Genomic DNA, 19,889 nt, shown 5'->3' with positions numbered 1-19,889 from the left:
GCAAGAGAAATATTCTAGGACTTAACATGTGGTGTGGAGTGTGCAGGGGGACTGGCAAAGGGCTGTGTTGGTCAGGGGCGGCTCTAGGATTTCCGCCGCCCCAAGCAGGGCGGCACGCCGCGGGGGGTGCTCTGGTCCCGCGGCGCCGGTGGACCTCTCGCAGACGTGCCTGCGGAGGGGCCGCTGGTCCCGCGGCTCCGGTGGACCTCCTGCAGGCGTGCCTGCGGATGCTCCACCGGAGCCGCGGGACCAGCGGCCCCTCCACAGGCACGTCTGCGAGAGGTCCGCCGGCACCGCCTGCCGCCCTCCCGCAGGACGCCGCCCCAAGCGCGCGCTTGGCGCGCTGGGGTCTGGAGCTGGCCCTGGTGTTGGTAACCATGTGTGTGTGTGTTGTGGTGCCCCACCCCATGGAAGGCTCCCGGCTGGTCACCTTGGAGCAATATGCACTGGTATTAATTGCTGATAATTCACCAAGGACACAAAATGATGAGTGGGAAAATAACAGAGATTCATGCCTCTGTGCAGTGAGGCCTCCTGCTGTGAGCCTGAGCTGCCCCATCTCCACTGCCCTTTGCCTGCTATGACCAGGGCCATGCTGCCACTGCATGCGCTGTTGGTACTCCATGGATAATAAATAGCCAGGATAACTAGCATCCCTCACTGGCCGGCTGCAGGAGCAGCTGGAACCCCATTGCATGGCATCCTCAGGGCTCCAGCAAAGCCTGAACTGCACTCTCACCAGACAGACAGCAGGATCAACCCACCCACCTCATCAGGGAACCCCAGCTGCAGAGTTCTTCCTGGGATCCTGCAGCCACCTGATTCTGCTGCTATCATGGCCCTGGCACTGGGGAACCGTGGAGGCAGTTTTTCACTTAAATTAAAGCCCAGCAGCACCCCAGACACCTGGCATTTCCTGAGGGTCGGGGTATCTCTGTTCATCTTACGTGCAATGGGAAAAATGAATGTGTGAAAATGGGGCACATTATTTAGTCCACTAAAAGCAATGCAGGGTGCTGGAGTCTTGACCTGTGTTAGACTGAACTGTTCCTTAATCCATCCTCCCAATCATTGTGGAGGCCTGATTGTAAATCCCAAAGTGGTTGGTGTTACAAACAGCGGCATGTGCATGGGATAATGTAATTTGCATGCATTTTTCGAGGTCAGCCCAGAGCAGCTTGGAAATGTGCTCACTTAAGAGGCAAATGTAGCACAGCTGGCTATAAATTACAGTAACATATTGTGGGATACCTAGCGATGAGGTGCATATTGTTGAAGAGTGTCATAGATAGTAACCTATTATAATTATAGTTTGCTTAAATGTACCATTGAAGACTTCACCATTATAATTAACTCTGGCTCAGAACATTATCTCCAAGCACAGTCATGGTGATTGATTACGTTGGTTAGTGTCTAGGCTGTGAGAGGCAGGGTAACTGTTGAAATAGAGAAGGAAGTAGATTTTTTGTAGTTGTCTCTAACACTAAAAGAATCTACCAGTTTGGCAAGCTCCTGGGTAGGACAGTTCTCCCGCAGGTCTGTGCCAGCTGCCATCCCCAAAACGTCCAGATAATGAGCTTGTTCAGTAAGAAAAACTGGGGTCTTTACAATATCCTGGGAGATGTGTTATTGTCCATGTTCTCAAATAGTTCAAACACTGCTTTGTTATAAATGTGAGATAAGAGCAGTTCGCTCAGAAAACAGTTTGTAATTTAAAGCCATGCACTCTGATACACCCAAATTTCAGAGCATTCCCAGCAAATTTTAAGAGCTTCTTGGCTAACTGAGAAAGCAGAGTGATAGAGATCAGAGTGCAGGACTAGGTGCCAGATGCTCTCAGCTTTCAATTCCACCTTTGCCATTGAGTCCTTGATTGTTGTGGGCGAGTCACTTAGGGTGGCGTTTTCAAACGTGGGAGCCTTACTATATAACTGACCTGATTTTCAAAGATGCTGAGGCTTTACTCACAGTTCCCACTGGTTTCAGTGGGAGTTGCACATGCTGAGCCCAACCAGCTCAGAACCATTGGGCAAGAAGGAAGCTCACAGAAGCCTAACTCCAGCTCACTGCTGAGCTGACATTAATGCAATATGAGCAAATGATAAATGCTCTATTCACTGAGGATGGTGCCCTGATGTATTAAACATGCAGAGAAGAAGTGAAGCAGCATTTCAGGGGGACAGAGCAAACCCTGACCCTGGAGAGAAGGTGGAATATTGACCCTGTTAGATTGTGGTTTAGGAATTATGGTGAAGATCAGGGGTCAGCAGCCTTTCAGAAGTGCTGTGCCGAGTCTTCGTTTATTCACTCTAATTTAAGGTTTCGCGTGCCAGTCATACATTTTAATGTTTTTAGAAGGTCTCTTTCTATAAGTCTATAATATATAACTAAACTATTGTTGTATGTAAAGTAGATAAGGTTTTAAAAATGTTTAAGAAGCTTCATTTAAAATTAAATTAAAATGCAGAGCCCCCTGGACCGGTGGCCAGAACCCCCGCAGTGTGAGTGCCACTGAAAATCAACTCGCGTGCCGCTTTCGGCACCCGTGCCATAGGTTGCCTGCCCCTGGTGAAGATGATAAAATCACTTTCAAGAAATGGGCACACCAAACGCTTTGGAGTGGCTATCCTGCAAGCAGATTCAGGAAAAGGCTTTGGGTCTCTGAAATTGTCACTCCAGGGATACTGGGTATAGATTGTGTGGTCCAAGGCAAAGTCAGCTAATTTTCAGTGTATAAAGTGTGTGTAAAGTTCAGCAAAAAGAGCTCTAAAAGAGACATCGTGGGCACAATATCAATGTCTAGGGAGAGCAGAATCCTCTTTGAACCTCCTGCCAACCGCTAGTCACTTACTGAAGTTTTATAGCACTAGCTTAGTAGTGGCAGCCTTCTAAATCTGTCATATCTTGTTTTATTTGCATCAGGAGTATAATTATCTTCATACAAACTTTAGTTTTTTCTAAAAGGTGAGAATGGTCCCTGATTTATGTTCCCTACAAGGCAATTCCTTCACTCCTGGATGTAATATGTCACAAACCAAAGTGACGCTGCAGCATTGCTGCAATCCCTCCACCTTCCCCATCCCTGCCTTCAGGATACTGCACATATATTACACTGTGACAGCAAGCCCCAGATTCTCCCCCTTCTCCTCCAGTGCTCCTGTTCGGAGGTGTCTCTGCACTACATCCAGTCAATTTGTAAGTGGTGGCTTCTCGGAAATGCTACAACATGCTCCCGAGAACCGAGACATACCTGGCTCCTGACACCTTCACAGAGAATCCCTTTGGGAAAGGCAGCACAGGAGGAGCAGGCCCAAAGTGATAGTCAAACTCTCCCTCTCATTAGCAGGTGGGCAGACAGTGGGGCAGGTGCAGGACCATGGTGATGAGAGTGGCTTAAATGCCTGGAGGAGAAGGTGTGTTCTGGGGAATGGCAGCTTGCTGGTCTGCATCAGCCCAAGTTGCTGGATGTTGACTATCCTCTTACAGCTGCAATAAGTTTGGGAGTTAATTGCCCTTCCTCGTGCACAGGGATCCGCAAACCCCTCCACAATGATCCGCTGCTGTGGAGATTGGGGTGGAGGTGCACTGACAGCTCAACAAGGGTCTTAGCCTGGGGACTGACACTGGACACTCAAACAGTGGGAGTCACAAAGCAGCAGTCTCCCCCTTTGACTGTCCATCCCTTTGGGAGGGCAACCTGCCCCCTGCAGCTCGTGCATGGAGCGTCTGCCGGCTGGACTCTTGCCTATCACTGGATCTAGATGCAATGTTCATGATGAAGCCAGCACTGGTACATAATGTTGTAGCCTATCTCCCGGGCATGACCAGCCAGAGAGGATATTATACCAGTGTTCCATAACTGCAGTGGCTCTTTGTGGTCCAGATCAAGGCCTGGTACTGATCCATTCTGCCCCAGGGGCTCTTGTTTCTTCCAGGACATGTCATGATTGTTGGCTGGCTGACAATTACTAGAGCACAGTGGTCAGCATGAGGGAGCCTCCCAAAGAGCCTCTTCCACAGCAGGTCCAAGACTCTGGTCTGCCTTCCCCAAGGACCTTTCTTCTGGCACCTTCTTCTTATTTGTATTGTCGATCTTTAGATCACTCTGCAGCGTTCACCTCCGTCCCCAAAGCAGAAGAAAACCTGACACTGCATCCCAGCATAGAAACCAGTGGTTAAATGAAAGAGCAGGATGGAGAACTCTCTCTCTCCCTTTGGGATTATCTATGCACAATCTGGTTTCCATGCTCAGAGATGCAGAAATGCTGCTTTGCCAGACTAGCAGGAGGCACTGAAGGTCAGAATGAGGAGCAATGCCAGAACAGTGTGGGGAGCCCTGGGCTGGATCAGAATGGGTGGGGAGTGGGGCAGGAGTGAGGTGCAGGCCAGGACTGATATGAACAGGGTGGAGAGGAGAGGATTGTAGGGCAGTGACAGAGCTATTGTAGGGGCAGGGGCGGGGATGGCTACAGCAGTGAGAGCTGCAGGTCATAGTTTAGGCAGAGCTGGGGGCGAGAGCTGCCAGAACACCTGCCTGTCTGGCTTCAGCTAGAGTAACAACGTCTCCCTTGTATAAAAACTAAATTCATTCACAAAATGTTTAACAAGTGCTGAAAAATATAGCTGTCCTGAGTGAGCTGATGTGTCATGCGACGCACAGCCGTGGGATGAAGGATTTAGCCGCTAAACTGCTTCTCGACCTTTCTAGTACGTCCTTTGCTTCACCCTGCAAAAATCCTGTGGCTTCACACGAATCATGATGCTAATGACTAATGAGGAGGATGCTGGCAAGAATGCTGAAATGAAGATTTATGGCCATGACTTGCTCTCCCCGGGTTATTTCCCACCTCTTTGCATGCAGGCAGATGGGACTGCTCCACTGTCTCCTTCTCAAAGGGAGGTTGTGACATTCTTTCTTTTAAACCTTCTGTCTAATTTCCCTGAAGACTCTTTCCAAAAGGGCAATCTGAGAAACCTCCTTGCTGTCAGTGAACAGCAAGTTAGAGTTCAGCTCCTGAGCATGGAATCACCTGGGACACGCTGGCAGTCGAGCGTCAGGCCTCAGAAACATTTGGGATGGAACTTTTACCGAACTCCGGAGCTGAGCAAGCAATGACTGAGTTCCCCAGCAGTGCGAGGTGACAAAACCTTCCAAGGGCTAAGCTGCTAGATAAGGCAGGGCCCTGTTCTTACGTTTCTGTAGGATCTGTTTGGAAAATAAAAACCCAACCCTGAGACATCACAACCTATCAACTACAATGTGGGGGAACGCCAGCCTCTCTGCACCTTGTCATGTCTTCATTCCTGCCTTAGAGCGTGAATGCCTCAGGGTGGGGTCACATCTTATCCACTCCGGTAAGAACCCTCGACACTGGGGGGTTTTCTTATTGCAGTAGCACCTAGAGGCCCCAACCAAGATAAAAGGTCCCATGACATATTCACTGAACACAGAGTATGAGTCAGTTCCTGCTCTAAAGGGCTTATAGTCCAAATGGACAAGACAGACAAAGGGTGGGAGAAAGGGAGTATTAACCCCATTTGACAGCTGGGAGACTGAGGCATGGAGACACAAAAGCCTTGATCCAAAGCCGATTGAAATTGAGGGGAAGACATTGACTGAATTCAATGGGCTTTGGATTAGGCCCTACGAGTACATCTACACTGCAATAAAACACCTGCTGCTGGCCTGTATCAGCTGACTTGGACTCATGGGGCTCAAGCTGCATGGCTATAAAATTGCAGTGTCGCTGTTTGGACTTGGGCTACAACCTGGGCTCTGGGGTCCTCCCCACTCACGGAGTCCCAGAGCCTGGGCTCCAACTCGAGCCTGGATGTTGACACTTCAATTCTACAGTCCCACAGGTTGAGGTCCCTGAGCCTGAGTCAGCTGCCCTGGGCCAGCCATGGGCATTTTATTGGGGTGTAAACGTACCCTCAGTGGTTTGCCCAAGGTCAGAGTGGGGCTCTGTGACAGAACTGAGAACTAAAGCCGGATCTCTGAAGTCTCAGTCCAGAGTCTTCATCCGTCTTTATGGAGCTACAGAAATGATTATTTGATGATAATTCATTGGGTCCCTTCCCTCTGCAGATTTCTATATTCATTCTAGTTGAAGAAGCCACCACTCACACAGTGAGGACTCTGCCCCTTCTTAAAAATGTCAGAGCTATGATGGTAGAGACAGGCTCTCTTGCCATTTCCTTGAACAGAAATTTCAGGGCCCTGTGGACAAGGGAGAGTTTCTCCCATCTGGAAGCCCTTTGGCTGGATTAATATTTCAGGAGCTTATGCCTTCTTTCTTTGTAGTTGGTCTCTCCATTCAGCATTTGAAGGAAGACAATTATCCCTGCTTTGTGAAACACAAAAGCTGTTGCCCCCTGTGCTCCATCCCGTTCCTCTGACAGCAGTCGGGGCATTGTGAGGTGCACTTGCTAATGTTCATTCAAAAGTGAACTTGAGAGGAGCCATATAGACGAATCACAATGAAGTCTCTAGGGCACCTCGGCAAGGTGAAACTCTGGAGAAGAAGTTTATTAAATGTTCATAAAAACTCTGGAACAGTTGGTGAAATTCTGTGATTTTTATCCTGGCCACCAGCTTGTCCTTCCTGCAAATGGTCCATTACCTGTTATGATGAGCATGGTTGAAGGTATTCTTGGTAACAGCAATGTTTTATTTGCATGCACACAGGCCACTACACACTTACAGGCCAATTAACAATTTACGGGGGAAAGCCAGTGATGGGACTAGAACGCAGATTCTTCATGTACAGATGTGGTCTCCTCACCTCAAAAAAGATATTCTAGCACTAGAAAAGGTTCAGAAAAGAGCAACTAAAATGATTAGGGGTTTAGAGAGGGTCCCATATGAGGAAAGATTAAAGAGGCTAGGACTCTTCAGTTTGGAAAAGAGAAGACTAAGGGGGGATATGATAGAGGTATATAAAATCATGAGTGATGTTGAGAAAGTGGATAAGGAAAAGTTATTTACTTATTCCCATAATACAAGAACTAGGGGTCACCAAATGAAATTAATAGGCAGCAGGTTTAAAACAAATAAAAGGAAGTTCTTCTTCACGCAGCGCACAGTCAACTTGTGGAACTCCTTACCTGAGGAGGTTGTGAAGGCTAGGACTATAACAATGTTTAAAAGGGGACTGGATAAATTCATGGTGGCTAAGTCCATAAATGGCTATTAGCCAGGATGGGTAAGAATGGTGTCCCTAGCCTCTGTTCGTCAGAGGATAGAGATGGATGGCAGGAGAGAGATCACTTGATCATTGCCTGTTAGGTTCACTCCCTCAGGGGCACCTGGCATTGGCCACTGTCGGTAGACAGATACTGGGCTAGATGGACCTTTGGTCTGACCCGGTACGGCTGTTCTTATGTTCTTATGTAAGCGAGCACTCAGCCAGCTGGACAGAAACAGCTGCTGCAGCATCTCAGGCCAATGGCCACTTGTTCTATTGACCCAGATTCTTTACAGTCATTGTTGTCACCAGACCAAGGGGTGTGAATGACACGAGGATGGTGCCTGGGATGTCAGCCCCACAGGAAGTGCTTCTCACAGCTATACTAACTGTGATGTGTGGCAAACAGGCAAATAAATGGCGTAGGCAATGATTGTATTATGATTAGGTCTCCGTACAGAGTGTTGCATTTACAAAAAGACAGGCAAATTTTAAAATGTGGGAACAGCAACAAAAACAATGAACAAGACTCTGAGGAGAAAGACTGCGAGTGAATCATGTTCAAATCAACAGAAAAGAAGACTGAGGTGAGATGCCAGCACTAGTTATTACTATTTTAATTAATTAATTTAATTAGCACCATAAATGTGTCTGGCTCTTTAGCGAGCAAATAAACACTAGAGGTGAGATTTTCAAAAGCACTTAAGTGAGTTGGGTGCCCGGCACCATTGGCTCTCATTGGCTGTTAGGCATCTGACTCACTCAGGCACTTTTGAAAATCCCACCTTGAGTCCCACCCCAAAGAGTGTCAATCAATATAAGAAAAGGAGAGCGAGGCAAGAGCCACAGGGTAGGATTGAGACGAGAGAGGACAATGAGAGATGGGTGAGGAGAGGCCCCCATTGAGACTTATACTGTGTGTGTGTTCGTTCTAATACCTGCTAGGCCTTCATCCCAGTCTCTGGAGAAGAACACTTTGGGAAGGGACTTGAGAGGAGAGGGTGGAGGTGAAGCAATTGGGCTTAGTAAAGTCAATCTCCAGGAGGAGATGTAACAGTTTCCTCTAGGGCAGGGCATATTCAGCCTAACCATAATGAAAAGCCTTACCTCTAAGGGTAGCTTGGGCAATCCAGCCCAAGGAAGGTGTGGTTAGTTATTTCTGGCAATATTCAGGGTTCTTGCTTCCAGCCTGTCATTTCGCTAGCTGCCTCCTGGACCCTCTACAAATGTAGTGAATTTACTGTGGAAATGCAGGGTGTAGACAGTGGGAAGGCAGGTCCCTGCAGCTGGTGCCTGACCAGCATGACTCTGGTATTTTTAGCCTCTCTACTGCTCACGCTTTATTCCTCTCCAGAGTTGGCGGTGTGCGGTAATGTGTGCCTTCTGCACCGGGTAAGCCACAGAGCGTGGGCATGGAAGGAAAATACTTTCCAGTGCCTTGTTCATTTGCTGTTCCTATCTCTCAACTTGGGGAATACTTCAGACCCCTTTCTGGGTGTGCTGATGTCATGAGTTCATGTATTATGATGGTAACAAGCAGGGGATATGTTCTGGGGGGAGGGCGGGGGGGTGCGGCTGCCATCCATCCTAGGGGGAGGCATAAAACAGAGCCAATTGGCTCTGCAATTTGGCTTCAGTGCTCACTACTGACTTGGGGGATGGAGGGTGGGGGAAGGGACTGACAGGCGCTTGCTGTGTGACTCTGTGGTCTTAAGACAATACTCATTTCTGCATTGCTCATAAACAAATGTATCTAAAACACCACCCTTTATATCCACTTACAATTCTGAATACCTTTCCATTTATCTAAAGCTCGCTGAGGTGAGTTCCTATAAGGGAAGACTTATTTCATTTCCATGAAATGTTTATATTTTCTGGGAAGTTTCTCTCTCACCTCTTTAAATTTTACTGCATTTGGCATGCAGCCTGCAGCAGAGTCCTCCCAGGGAAGCTGGTGAGCCAGGGAGGTTCAAGAGGGACTATAAATTTCAAACTCTCTGGGTTAGAATAATTTAAGTGCACCAAGATCTTAACCTTAAAGGATCAATACCAACTTGGGTCTTTTCTTTCTGTCATGCTGTAAAACTCAGGCAAAGAAAAAAAAGCTAAAGTTAAAAAAAAAGAAGTAAATAAAGATTCTGTGTGAGCTGGGGGTTGATCCTAGATTATGATGCTGTTAGGGTTTTCATCAGAGCCTTTGGGCGACTTCTATTTTGGCTGTTTCTGAGATTAGCCATCACAGGAAAGGCTTCTTAAAAAAATGTAATGACCCACAACTTGGTAGTCATCTCTGCCAAATGTACACAGCTCTCTGCCTCCAAGCACCTTGCTTACATCTCACCTGGGACAGGCTACTCCAGCACAGATCCCTTGAATGAATTGGGTTTGGCAGATCTGAAAATGTCCCACTGGATGACATGGCCTTGGCCTCAAACAACTCTCCAGAATTTCACACTGCAGCAAGTTACTTTTCTTACTAGCTGGCTGAAGTCACCCTGCTGCAGCATCGTCCTCAGTGCCACAGTCTGAGTAAGCTATAAGTGGTGTCCTACATACATACTATAAAAAGGATGTAAGACAGAAACTTTAGTGGTTTCTGCCAGCCGGTGGGTATCCCAGAAGGAATTGGCTGACCTGTTCCAATAGAGTCCTCCCAGAACATTTATGAACTGGATCAGTCCAACCTACAGCAAGATGCAACGTGTTCAGGGGTTCATTTTTGTGAAGAGGAAAAACAAAGCAAACAACAACAAAAGAAAGAAACTCATGCTCACAAAAGGAGGCCCGAAAAACTTCACAGAAAATAAACTCATGCCCCCCCCATCTTGTTGTAAGATCCCAAATCTTGACTCTACAGCACACGTGTAGGTACAAAATATATATAAATAATCATATCTTTAAAGCAAAGAATCTGAGTATCATTTCGCGGTGTTGTACCTGCCAGGGCTTGAAGTTAGGGTTTTCTGAGATTTTCCTGGAGCAGCTGATGACATCACCACTACTTAAAAGAGCATTTCTTGCCCTGCTTTTGGGGCTGTATGAAGTCATCATCTTAACATGGGAAGTCCAGGACCCTGAGGTCAGGACTTGACAGGTTAGAGCGGAGAAGCTATTTTGCAAATATTAACTTATAAAATGTACATTGATGTTTAACCTTTAACTCTGCGTGTTGCCTCTATTGACGATTTTGGCTCTGAAGCAGTGGTTCCCCTTGTGCGTTGCACTCATCTTTAGTTCACTAGAGGCAAAAATCCTGCATTTGAACAAAAAAAGCTACTGTGGTTGATGTCAGAGGCAATTACATTCATCCAAACAGCCCATCTCAGAGCCATCTAACCTTCCACAGAAAATAATAGAGACGGGGACGGCAAGGGGCAGGTGATGTCACAATGTCCACGTTGTGCGGCAGGTGCTAAAATTCAGCTATGGCCAAGCTGGTGCATTCAACACCCAGTCACCCCGTATAGGGCCCAAAGGGATAAAGCCCAGCGCTCCAACTCACTCTGAGTAACCCACGGTCACTGTCAAGAAGCCCTTTGCCAGCCAGTTTAATCACTTACAGGTCACCTGACCTGCTGTGCATCACAATCAAGTATGCTGGACTGACACCTCTATCCTAGTGCTGGCTCGCCTGGCCTTTCAGCTCGCCCCCCTAGCCCAGCCTACCGGAAATCAGAAAGCACAAACCTGCGGGGTAGAGTGGGCATTCTGGGTCCAGTTCTACAGAGGACCTCTCAGCATTACATTCTTTGGCTGCATCTGTTTGATCTTTGAGTCTAGAGACCAGAACAGTCTGGGCATCCTGCTAATCTCAGATCCGCAGATGGAAAGGTTCCCCAGAGGGACCAATGGAGAGACTGTCTGACATGGCAATGACATCCACACAGCTCATTGTTTGGGAGATTCCACTATCCCATTCTGGCTCAGGGCACAAAACCGCCTATTTGGTCTCTCCTCCTGAGGCTTCACACAGACAGGCTTCAGCTTCACCCGCAGAGCTGGCCACTCACTCGTGCTCCTGGCAGTAATGGGTGCCACATCTGGTTAGGATGGATGTTTGTTAATGGTCCATCCGCCTGCACACTGAGAAGTAGCTGCAGGTGTGTAATAAGGATGGCTGGTAAGCACGCTTCCCCTTGTGCCCTTGGAGACCCTGTACCTGCCACCTCTCTCTTCAGGCATAATGCCTCCAGACCCTTTATCTGTACTGGGTACTCCATCTACCCCCCAGCCTCATCGGGTTCCACGCTACTGAGCCATTGTGCACTACACTTGGAACAAAATATGCTGGAATCTGCATCTTCTAAACATTTGGAATGTGGAGTGGAAGTGGCAATGCTTGTCCTGCTACAAACATTAATGCCACAGGACCCGGCCAGTGCTGAGAAGGGTCATGTTTTAATTTTGCAGGAAGGAGGATGGGAGAGCCTTAAAAGGCTTCATGCTTTACAGAACTCCTCCTCCAATAAATATATAGATATTTAGAGAGAGTACCCCATTCAGCTGCAGAAGCATTCTAAATAATTTGTCCTTTTCAGTTAATATATACAGAACTCCTCCTCCAATAAATAAATATATATATATTTATTGGAGGAGGAGTTCTGTATATATTAACTGAAAAGGACAAATTATTTAGAATGCTTCTGCAGCTGAATGGGGTACTCTCTCTACTTTGGCACATAGAAATGTCAGATTCACAGGTGCAGTGGTTGCATGGTTTCTCATCAGGCCTACATGGCTTTCTCATTCTGTTTCTCTTTCTCGGCCACCTTTGCCCCTTCCTCCTTTCCAGGCTCCTGTCACTGCTCTAAGGAGAGTCTTTGTCCCTCATTTCCCTGCATTAAATGAAAGTTAAACCACAATTATCCCTGAATTTCCTGAAGTAAAACCGTGAGCTTCTTAAAGCAAAGTTCTGCTGGATGAGCAGTCTGGCCTCACAGAGATCAGCTCTTGGGAATGAGGCCTGGTCTGATCACCTGCATCTTGGTAAAGGATGAGCCAGTCCTACCACTCCCCCCAAATGGAAGCACTGCTGGGGCTTTGAAGGGAGGCTCAGATCCTTGAGATGGGGCAAAGGCCCCTGCCGTGCAAGGGACAGTTTGTTTCTAGTGGAAATGATACTTGAGGTTAAACTGCACATGTACAATAATAGCTACCCAAATCTTGTCTTTGTTCTGGGGCTTGTGGGGCATCATTTTAACACCATATACATAGTGGGTGTGACCCCATTGCAGGACAACAGTGAGGAGATGGCTGTGGCTGTGACCCTCTGGCTGGAAGGGGTGGGGGGCAGTTACGCAATCAATGCTTCTTAGATTATGGAATGAACACAGACTGCAAACCAGCAGGCAGTCAACCCTTCCAGTCACACTCTGCAGAGGCTTAGGCCTGGTCTACACTACGGGGGGGGGGGGGGGAGTCGAACTAAGGTACGCAACTTCAGCTACGCGAATAGCGTAGCTGAAGTCGAACTACCTTAGTTCGAATTTCCTACCTGTCCAGATGCTGCGGGATCGAACTCCGCGGCTCCCCCGTCGACTCCGCCACCGCCATTCGCGGTGGTGGAGTTCCGGAATCGATGGGAGCGCGTTCGGAGTTCGAACTATCGCGTCTAATTAGACGCGATAGTTCGAACTCCGAGAAGTCGAACTCTCCGCGTCGACCTGGCGGGTAAGTATGGACCTACCCTTAGTCTCTGGTTTTCCTGTTCAAATACTGTCAGAAGACTTTGGAATTTCCTGCTTCCATCCTAGAGCAATAGCACTGTATTCCAGGAAAAAAAGCATAGAAGCAAGAGATAGAAAGACCTGTTTCTGCAGGTCACAACTGGTCTATCCCCAGTCAGATCAAGTTCATCTTCCCAGAAGACATTTCTTACTCTTGTGTCCACGCCATTTTATATGTCTTGAGCAAATCGGGGCCCAACCCCTCCTGTGTGGATACAGCCCAGCACCTCACTATTATATGGTGCTGTCAGGAAATTTGTTCCAATATTCATTCTAAATGTTCATTTCCTTAATTTCAGCCAGTTACTCCTGGTTATAACACTTGAGCTACAATAAACAATCCCTCCTGTTCCTTGGTGTTTGCATTCCTCAGATACTGGTTGCCTGTTGTGGTGTGTCCCCGACTATACAGATTTCATGCTTGTAACCAGTCCCTTCAGTCAGTCCATCCAGCCCCTAACAGTTTGGTTGCTTTTTAATTCCTTCCAGTTCGTCTACATCTTTCTGGTAGGGAGATGTCTAGTCAGAGTGTTATTAATAGTTTACATAGCATTGCAAGTATATATGGGGCTGTACAGTCTGCTGAACCACGAATATATCTTTTCCTTAAAGAGTTTATCGTCTGAAGCCAGGCAGGAGTGTGAGGTACAAGATACAGTACCAAGTAGAAGCTGATTACAGTACGTTCAGTGCTTCATGGAATAGACATTCTGAAGTAAGCAAAGGAAGGAGCTAGTTGCTCTGGGGTGCTAGTTGCTCTTTCATATCCATGCTCTCTGATGATGAGATGCCTCTTTGGCTGCAAAGCCCAAAATTGCATTTGCTTTTTTGTGATCCTTTTGCATCCCAATCTCCTGTCTAATTTTCTGTCCAGAATTAGGAACTGGTTAGGAAACTGGAGACAGTAGCTTCCCCATGCTTTTAACAATCACACCAATAGGTTTCATCATGCACCAGTGCCAAACCCAATGCACCTTAATGATGCAATCTCCTCTCAGACCACACCTTTATCCCCTTCTGTGCCTCTGCCAAAGTGAGCATCACACACAGCATAAATCCTTTTGCAGGTATGGTCGGTTTCCCTTCCTTTATGCTCTCTGGAGAGCAATGACTGCACATACTGTTATTTTAGCCCATGGGCATCAGTGGTGATTAACCTTCAAGTCATTAATGCTGCCTCTTTTGCTTCATGCAATAAGATATTTAAATGGCCATTTTAAAATCAATGATTTATCAAATGGGGTGCAGTGATGGAGGTGTGTATAGAGGTTTGAGCTCCTTGGATCAAAGGCACCAGTGGAAGGTAAAGTGAAAGTATTTAAACTTCTTGTTCATTGTTCTGAGGATTATATTTTAGATTAAGGATCTGTTTAATTCCCAAAGATTGTTTCATTACAGTTTCACTAAAGCCCTGCTCTTGCTCTCATTGCGGAGGGGAGTGTCTCTCTTTTTGTTAACTTTCGGGGTTTTATTTGCACTTCGAGATTTTTTTCATCCTAAAATAAAAGTTGGCCTTTAGCAGGTTAATAATCTGCTGCCTCTTCTCAGCTCTTACTCCACAGGAATGGCCTTGCCTAATATAAATCATGTTAACACCCTTGGTTTTTAACTCCTCCATCTCTACACCTGTAGCCCTGGGGACCTGAGGCAGTGGGTGTGGATTCAGATAGCCTAAACACTTTGTGTGCGCTGAGCCATTGCTCCTTCCTCCCCCACTCCCAGGAGCAGTGCTGCAGGGTTTTACCACATGCCTGTAGCCTCACTGTTTTTCTGAGCTGCTTTGGGTTTGGAGAAGCTAAATCTAATTAGTTTAAATTAGGAGTTTCAATCAATTCAAGGCCCACAGATGTCCTTGAAGTGCTTTGAAAAAACTGTAAACTGCCAGACCAAAAAACCAAACCAAACTAACCAACCAACCAAACAACAAAAAAACTCACCAACCACTCAAAGCACCAAAGAAACAATTTATTTTGGAAAAAACTCCTTTCCCTTTCTTTCTCTCTAAAACTTAAAACTTTGAGTGTCTGTAGGACACTCTGGCAAATTAAATTGGTTTGTTCTAGGCAAAGCAAAACTTGCTGTAAAACCATTTTTTTAAATTTGGTTCTTAGACATCTAAACATTGCATTGTACCCCATTTAACCAAGGGCTTTCATTCCCCCCACCCCCAGTGAGCCAAAGACATTAGTCAATAGTTTGCAGAAGCTTGAACCTGTCACTTTTGAAGGCCTCCCACCCCCTCCAGTAACAGATATAAAACAAAAGAAATTGTGAGGAAGGCGGCAGGGGTTGGCCTTAGGAGCGCACTGCACTTTCTTGTAATACAGTGAAGGTAGTTTATGCTCAGGGGACTGTTGTTCTTCTTGTGCAGCTTTGTTTGAAAGAAGCCTGGCGTGTGTCACATCTCTGAGGGTGCATTTCCTCGGGGAGGACTCAAACCTTGATCAGCAGGTCCTGTAGAAATGTCCATGTCATCCTCTCATTTGGCAAAATGGGACCAATTCCCACTTTCCACTGGAAAATGATTAACAACAGGTTAGTCTCATGTGAAAAAGTCCCTTTTTAATTTGAGCTGATTCTGTGGGCAGTAGCTTGGAGCAGATAAATACCCAACCTTAACTTGAACCTAGAACATTGCAAGTGGTTTGAAGTTGTTATTTTTCCAGGAGCTGCCTGTGTCTATCTAGGCTTCTGAGGAGAAGTGGCGGATTAACAAATTTGCCGCCCCTAGGCCCTCAAAAAATTGCTTCCGCGCCCCGTGCCAGCTCACCTCCGCTCCCCCGCGGCAAGCCTGGGATGGAGGGGGGAGAAGGGGAGTTGTGGCGCACTCGGGGGATGGCAGAGGTGGTGTGAAGGTGAGCTGAGGCGGGGAGCAGTTCCCTGCCCCCCCAAGAGTTACTCCCCGCACCCGCTGGCCCCAGCTCACCTCCGCTATCCCCCGAGTGTGCCGCCTACTCGCTTCTCTTCCCTCCCTCCCAGCGCTTTCGCATGGCAAGCCTGGGAGGGAGTGGGGAGAAGGGGAGTTGCGGCACGCTTGGGGGATGGCAGTGGTGGAGTGGAGGTGAGCTGGGGTGGGGAGCGGTTCCCAGCCCCCCAGGTTACTCCCTGCGCCCGCGGGCCCCAGCTCACCTCTGCTCTGCCTCTTCCGAGCGCGCAGCAACTCGCTTCTCCCTTCCTCCCAGCGCTTTTGTGCAGCAAGCCTGGGAGGGAGGTGGAAAGAGGGAAGCGCGGTGCACCTGGGGGAGGAGGCAGGCTGAGGAGTTGGGAGAGGGCGCGAGCAAATTTGCCACCCCTGCAAATTTGCCGCCCTAGGCCTAGGCCTAGGCCTTGTTGGCCTAGGCGATAATACGCCACTGCTGAGGAGAGCTGTTCTTATGCAACAGAAAGCAGGCAGGACTGAGAAACACAGAGCAGACAGTCTGTTCTCATGGTGTTTCTCTGTCAGCTTTGGGTAAGCTCAGAGCAGCCCCTCCAAACCGGTGAATTTCACCCATTGTTGGCCACAGGATTAAGCATGCGTCAGTCCCAGAGCCAGCCAGGACTAGTGATCCTCTCTCCCCATCACACATAGTCCAGAGCTATTTCCCCAGTGCATGTGCAGTCACTGCTTCCCTCCCTCAGGAGAAGTGCCAAAGACTGTCCCAGCCAGGGACACACACAATTCTACCACAACCTACCTGAGAACTTCTGAGGCCTTAGAAGGGCAAAGGTTTAAAAAACTGCAGCCTGCTCTTCTGCAAGGAATGTGTCAGTCTGAGGAGCCAAAAGAGAGATCCATGCTAATGTAATTTGTCCTCCTGTTGCTTTCAAGATAAGAAGGGAAATGTGGTACTGATTTCCCTAGTAAAAGTGACACCCTTCAACATGCGGAATCTATCTCTGTCTGCGGCTCGTTGCTGCTCTGCCTTTCGGACAGTGCTGTTTGTATGTGTGAAGTTATTAAACAGAACCATATTGCCCAGCCTGACTATTGGAGCCAGCTTCAGAAAGGGCAGGTATGATACCAATTCAAAGAGCGTGTGAAAGACCGTGGTGCTTAGCAGCGGGCTCCAAATCCGGCTACCAGAATGTAGGCAGAAGTTGTTATCTAAAGTGTATTTCTGCTCCCGGACGAAATCCCCACAAGATGGCTTAATTAATAATTAATTGCAGCTGTTTATAATCCATAGTTTGTAGTTCAAAAGCCAAAGGAGCAATATTGTTATGAGCCCCCAATGTAAAGAATTCCTTTCAGACCAAAAGGCTCTGGGAACCTCTTTGTAACTAACCAAGTGGCAGCAGATTTTGTTGTTGGTTGTTATTTCATAAACGTCAAGATTATCAAGTGTGTCTAGTACATAATTAGGGCTGCAAATGGTCAGCTGGTCAGCACTTCCTCCAGTGCCTGGAGACTGCTAATAATTAGGACCCAAGCAGTGTGGAATGGATTTTTGTTCTCTATTGATCTTCAAAGGGGTCAGAGCTGGAAGTTTGTCCAGGCTTAATTTTAAGTCAGGTTGTGCATATGGTTAAGCCATTCAGCATCCCACTCAGACTTCACTCCCTCCCTCATTGCCTCTTTCTCTCCATCAGGCCAATGTCAAAAAGAGGTAGAATGGAACAATGTCTTACTGTGAACTCATCCATCAGGAAATACACCCATTCAGCACTGAAAGCAAAATCTAAACAGGGAGGCAGCACCCAGCTCAGGTATAATAACACCCACCCCATAGTGTCACCCAACATTTGAAACATACCCAAACCAATTGCTTTTTGATGTTGGAAAAAAAAATCCCCTTGGCTTTAATTTTATTTTCATTTTCAGACATCTGTGTGCTGGGACCAGTATTAGAAATTCTGAAATTTCAGGAGAAAGACTTTTCCTACCACTTCTTAAAAATGTATTATTCTGAAGAAGAACCAGATCTTTGTTCTGTAGGAATTCACCTGCCTTTTTCCTCACCTGAAGCCAAAATCCCAAGTGGCAGTATAATCATCTGCATTCTGAGCTAAGAACTAACTAAAAAGAACTGGTGATGCTGAAGGAACAATGATCTTGGTTTTGAAAAATATCTTCATTAAAAAAAATCCCTCCAGTCTCTCCAATCCAAAGCTAGGTGAATGGCACCCTGAACCTTTCTCAGCCAAGGGAAAATGTTGAGTGCTTTTTCTTTTCTGTTACTGGAAATGATCAGTCCAACTGTGGTGACCAAAACTATTGGAAGTCCTCTGCTTCCTGAATGATTTGCCAGGTCATTTAACATAGGGTGACCAGATAGTAACTGTGAAAAAACGGGACGGGGGTGGAGGGTAATAGGCGCCTATATAAGAAAAAGTCCCCCAAAATGGGACTGTCCCTTTAAAAATGGGACATCTGGTCACCCTATTTAACAGTAGCACTCCCCTCAGAGATCTTGCTCTCAGGCAAATGTCCCTAGTGATAAGGAAGAGATATGAAGAGAGTATTATGGAAAACAAAGTTCTCCCTAAATAGAATGTTTTTCACTCTTTTCCAGAAGGTATTAGTGGATCACTAATAAGCAGCAATTTAAATCCCCTTGCACACCCTGGCTATGACAGCAAACATTCACTGTATCATGGTAAGTGAAGGGAGTTCCAGAACATACTGCAGAAGCTTTCTCTCTGGTTACTGTGTTACCCCTGCTGTGTGATCATACACAGCAGAGCTAACAACGCAAACAATAAATAATGACTTATTCAGAAAGCCTGGAAGCTCTTGTTCCTGTAACTACATATATCTTGTAGAGCAGCACTTTGACCTCACACATATAATGCACCATAATGCCCCTGAGGCCACCGCCTGTGACTCCACATTTTATGGACTGTCTCTCTATTTATGCTTCACAGACACAAACTCAGCAGATGCATGGCTTGCAGTTGATCCCAGTATGGGATCCATCAGAAGCAGTTTGTCTGTTAAAGCCAGGTGACCTGCAAAGGAAAAGAAAATGGTGTTCGTGTCCTTTGTTGTTGCTTGATGATGGATAAAGAAGGCCAGGGAGTTTTTTTTATTCTCTCTTGTTTTCCACATTAAAAATATCTGGAATATCAACTCATGTCTTCCCTGGTTTTGCTGGAGGGCTCTGCGGCTGAGCAGAGGATGGGAACTCTTGGGAGCAGTCGCCACTCACAGTTTAGGTCAAGGTGTTAGAGCGTCTCTCCCCAGTGTTTGTCAGGAGATGTGTGAGGGTTCAGCTATGCTGTAGAATAGCATTGGGTTAATTAACAGTGTGATTTTCAACTGATTTGGTCAAACCAGTGCCGAAGGCACAGTGGACACACTTATTTCAGTTTAAATCACTAATTTGGGTTCTGCTTAAGTCAATTAGAAACAAGTTTAAGCTAAGCCAAAATAAGCCATTCTGAAACAAAACTAAGTGTGTCCACACAAGGGTTTGCACCGGTTTATCTAAACCAGTTTAACTAAATAGATGCAAATTTGTGTTTAGAGAGTCCGATAAGAAGTCTGAACCAACCAGACAAGCACTGGTGACTCTCTGTCTAAAAATCCCCTCCCTTCTCATTTGTTCAGATTTTGGTCTCTTGTAGCTTGTCATATCTTTGTCAGCCAGAAAATCCTCTTGCACAAACAGCATAGATCACAACTGAGATTTCAAATTTAAAAACCAAACTATTAAAAAGAAAATTAAAAACCCACACAGATTCCAGACCTCCTTTGTATGTCTCTAAGGAGACCCCTTCCCACCACATTATTGTTTTTCCCCTTTGTAGCAGCTTTAAGAGAGTTAAAGATAGTTTGTTTCCCTTCCTAGTGAATAATGTCATCCCTTGTTCTGTAGGATAATATAGTGCCACTATTTGTCAGCTTTTCCATTAGGAGCCCTTCTTTTCAAGGGCTGAGTTGTAGCCCCTCCTGATTTCTTCTAGTTTATCGCCCTTGGGGCTGTAAGCAGAGCTCAGATTTCCCTGCACTGGTAAGTCTGGCAAAGAAAATAGCTTTCTGCATATTTGCAAA

General features: G+C 46.7%; 1 long non-coding RNA gene across 6 annotated transcripts in view; it reads left to right on the top strand.

The window, feature by feature from the left end:
- Positions 1-18,905, top strand: part of LOC120386679 — a 94,806-nt gene extending 75,901 nt beyond the window's left edge. For 5 of the 6 annotated variants that reach the window (XR_005589856.1, XR_005589855.1, XR_005589859.1 and 2 more), the window contains 2 exons: positions 17,486-17,602; positions 18,761-18,905. This is a non-coding gene — a long non-coding RNA (uncharacterized LOC120386679). The remainder of the gene's footprint in view (positions 1-17,485; positions 17,603-18,760) is intronic. The other variant, XR_005589857.1, reaches the window with a different exon arrangement.
- Positions 18,906-19,889: the final 984 nt, after the last annotated feature.

This window comes from Mauremys reevesii, linkage group 19 (assembly GCF_016161935.1).
Source record: "Mauremys reevesii isolate NIE-2019 linkage group 19, ASM1616193v1, whole genome shotgun sequence".
NCBI classification, from domain to species: domain Eukaryota; kingdom Metazoa; phylum Chordata; order Testudines; family Geoemydidae; genus Mauremys; species Mauremys reevesii.
Note: the sequence above shows the minus strand (reverse complement) of the source record. Positions and strands in the feature narration are given on the sequence as shown.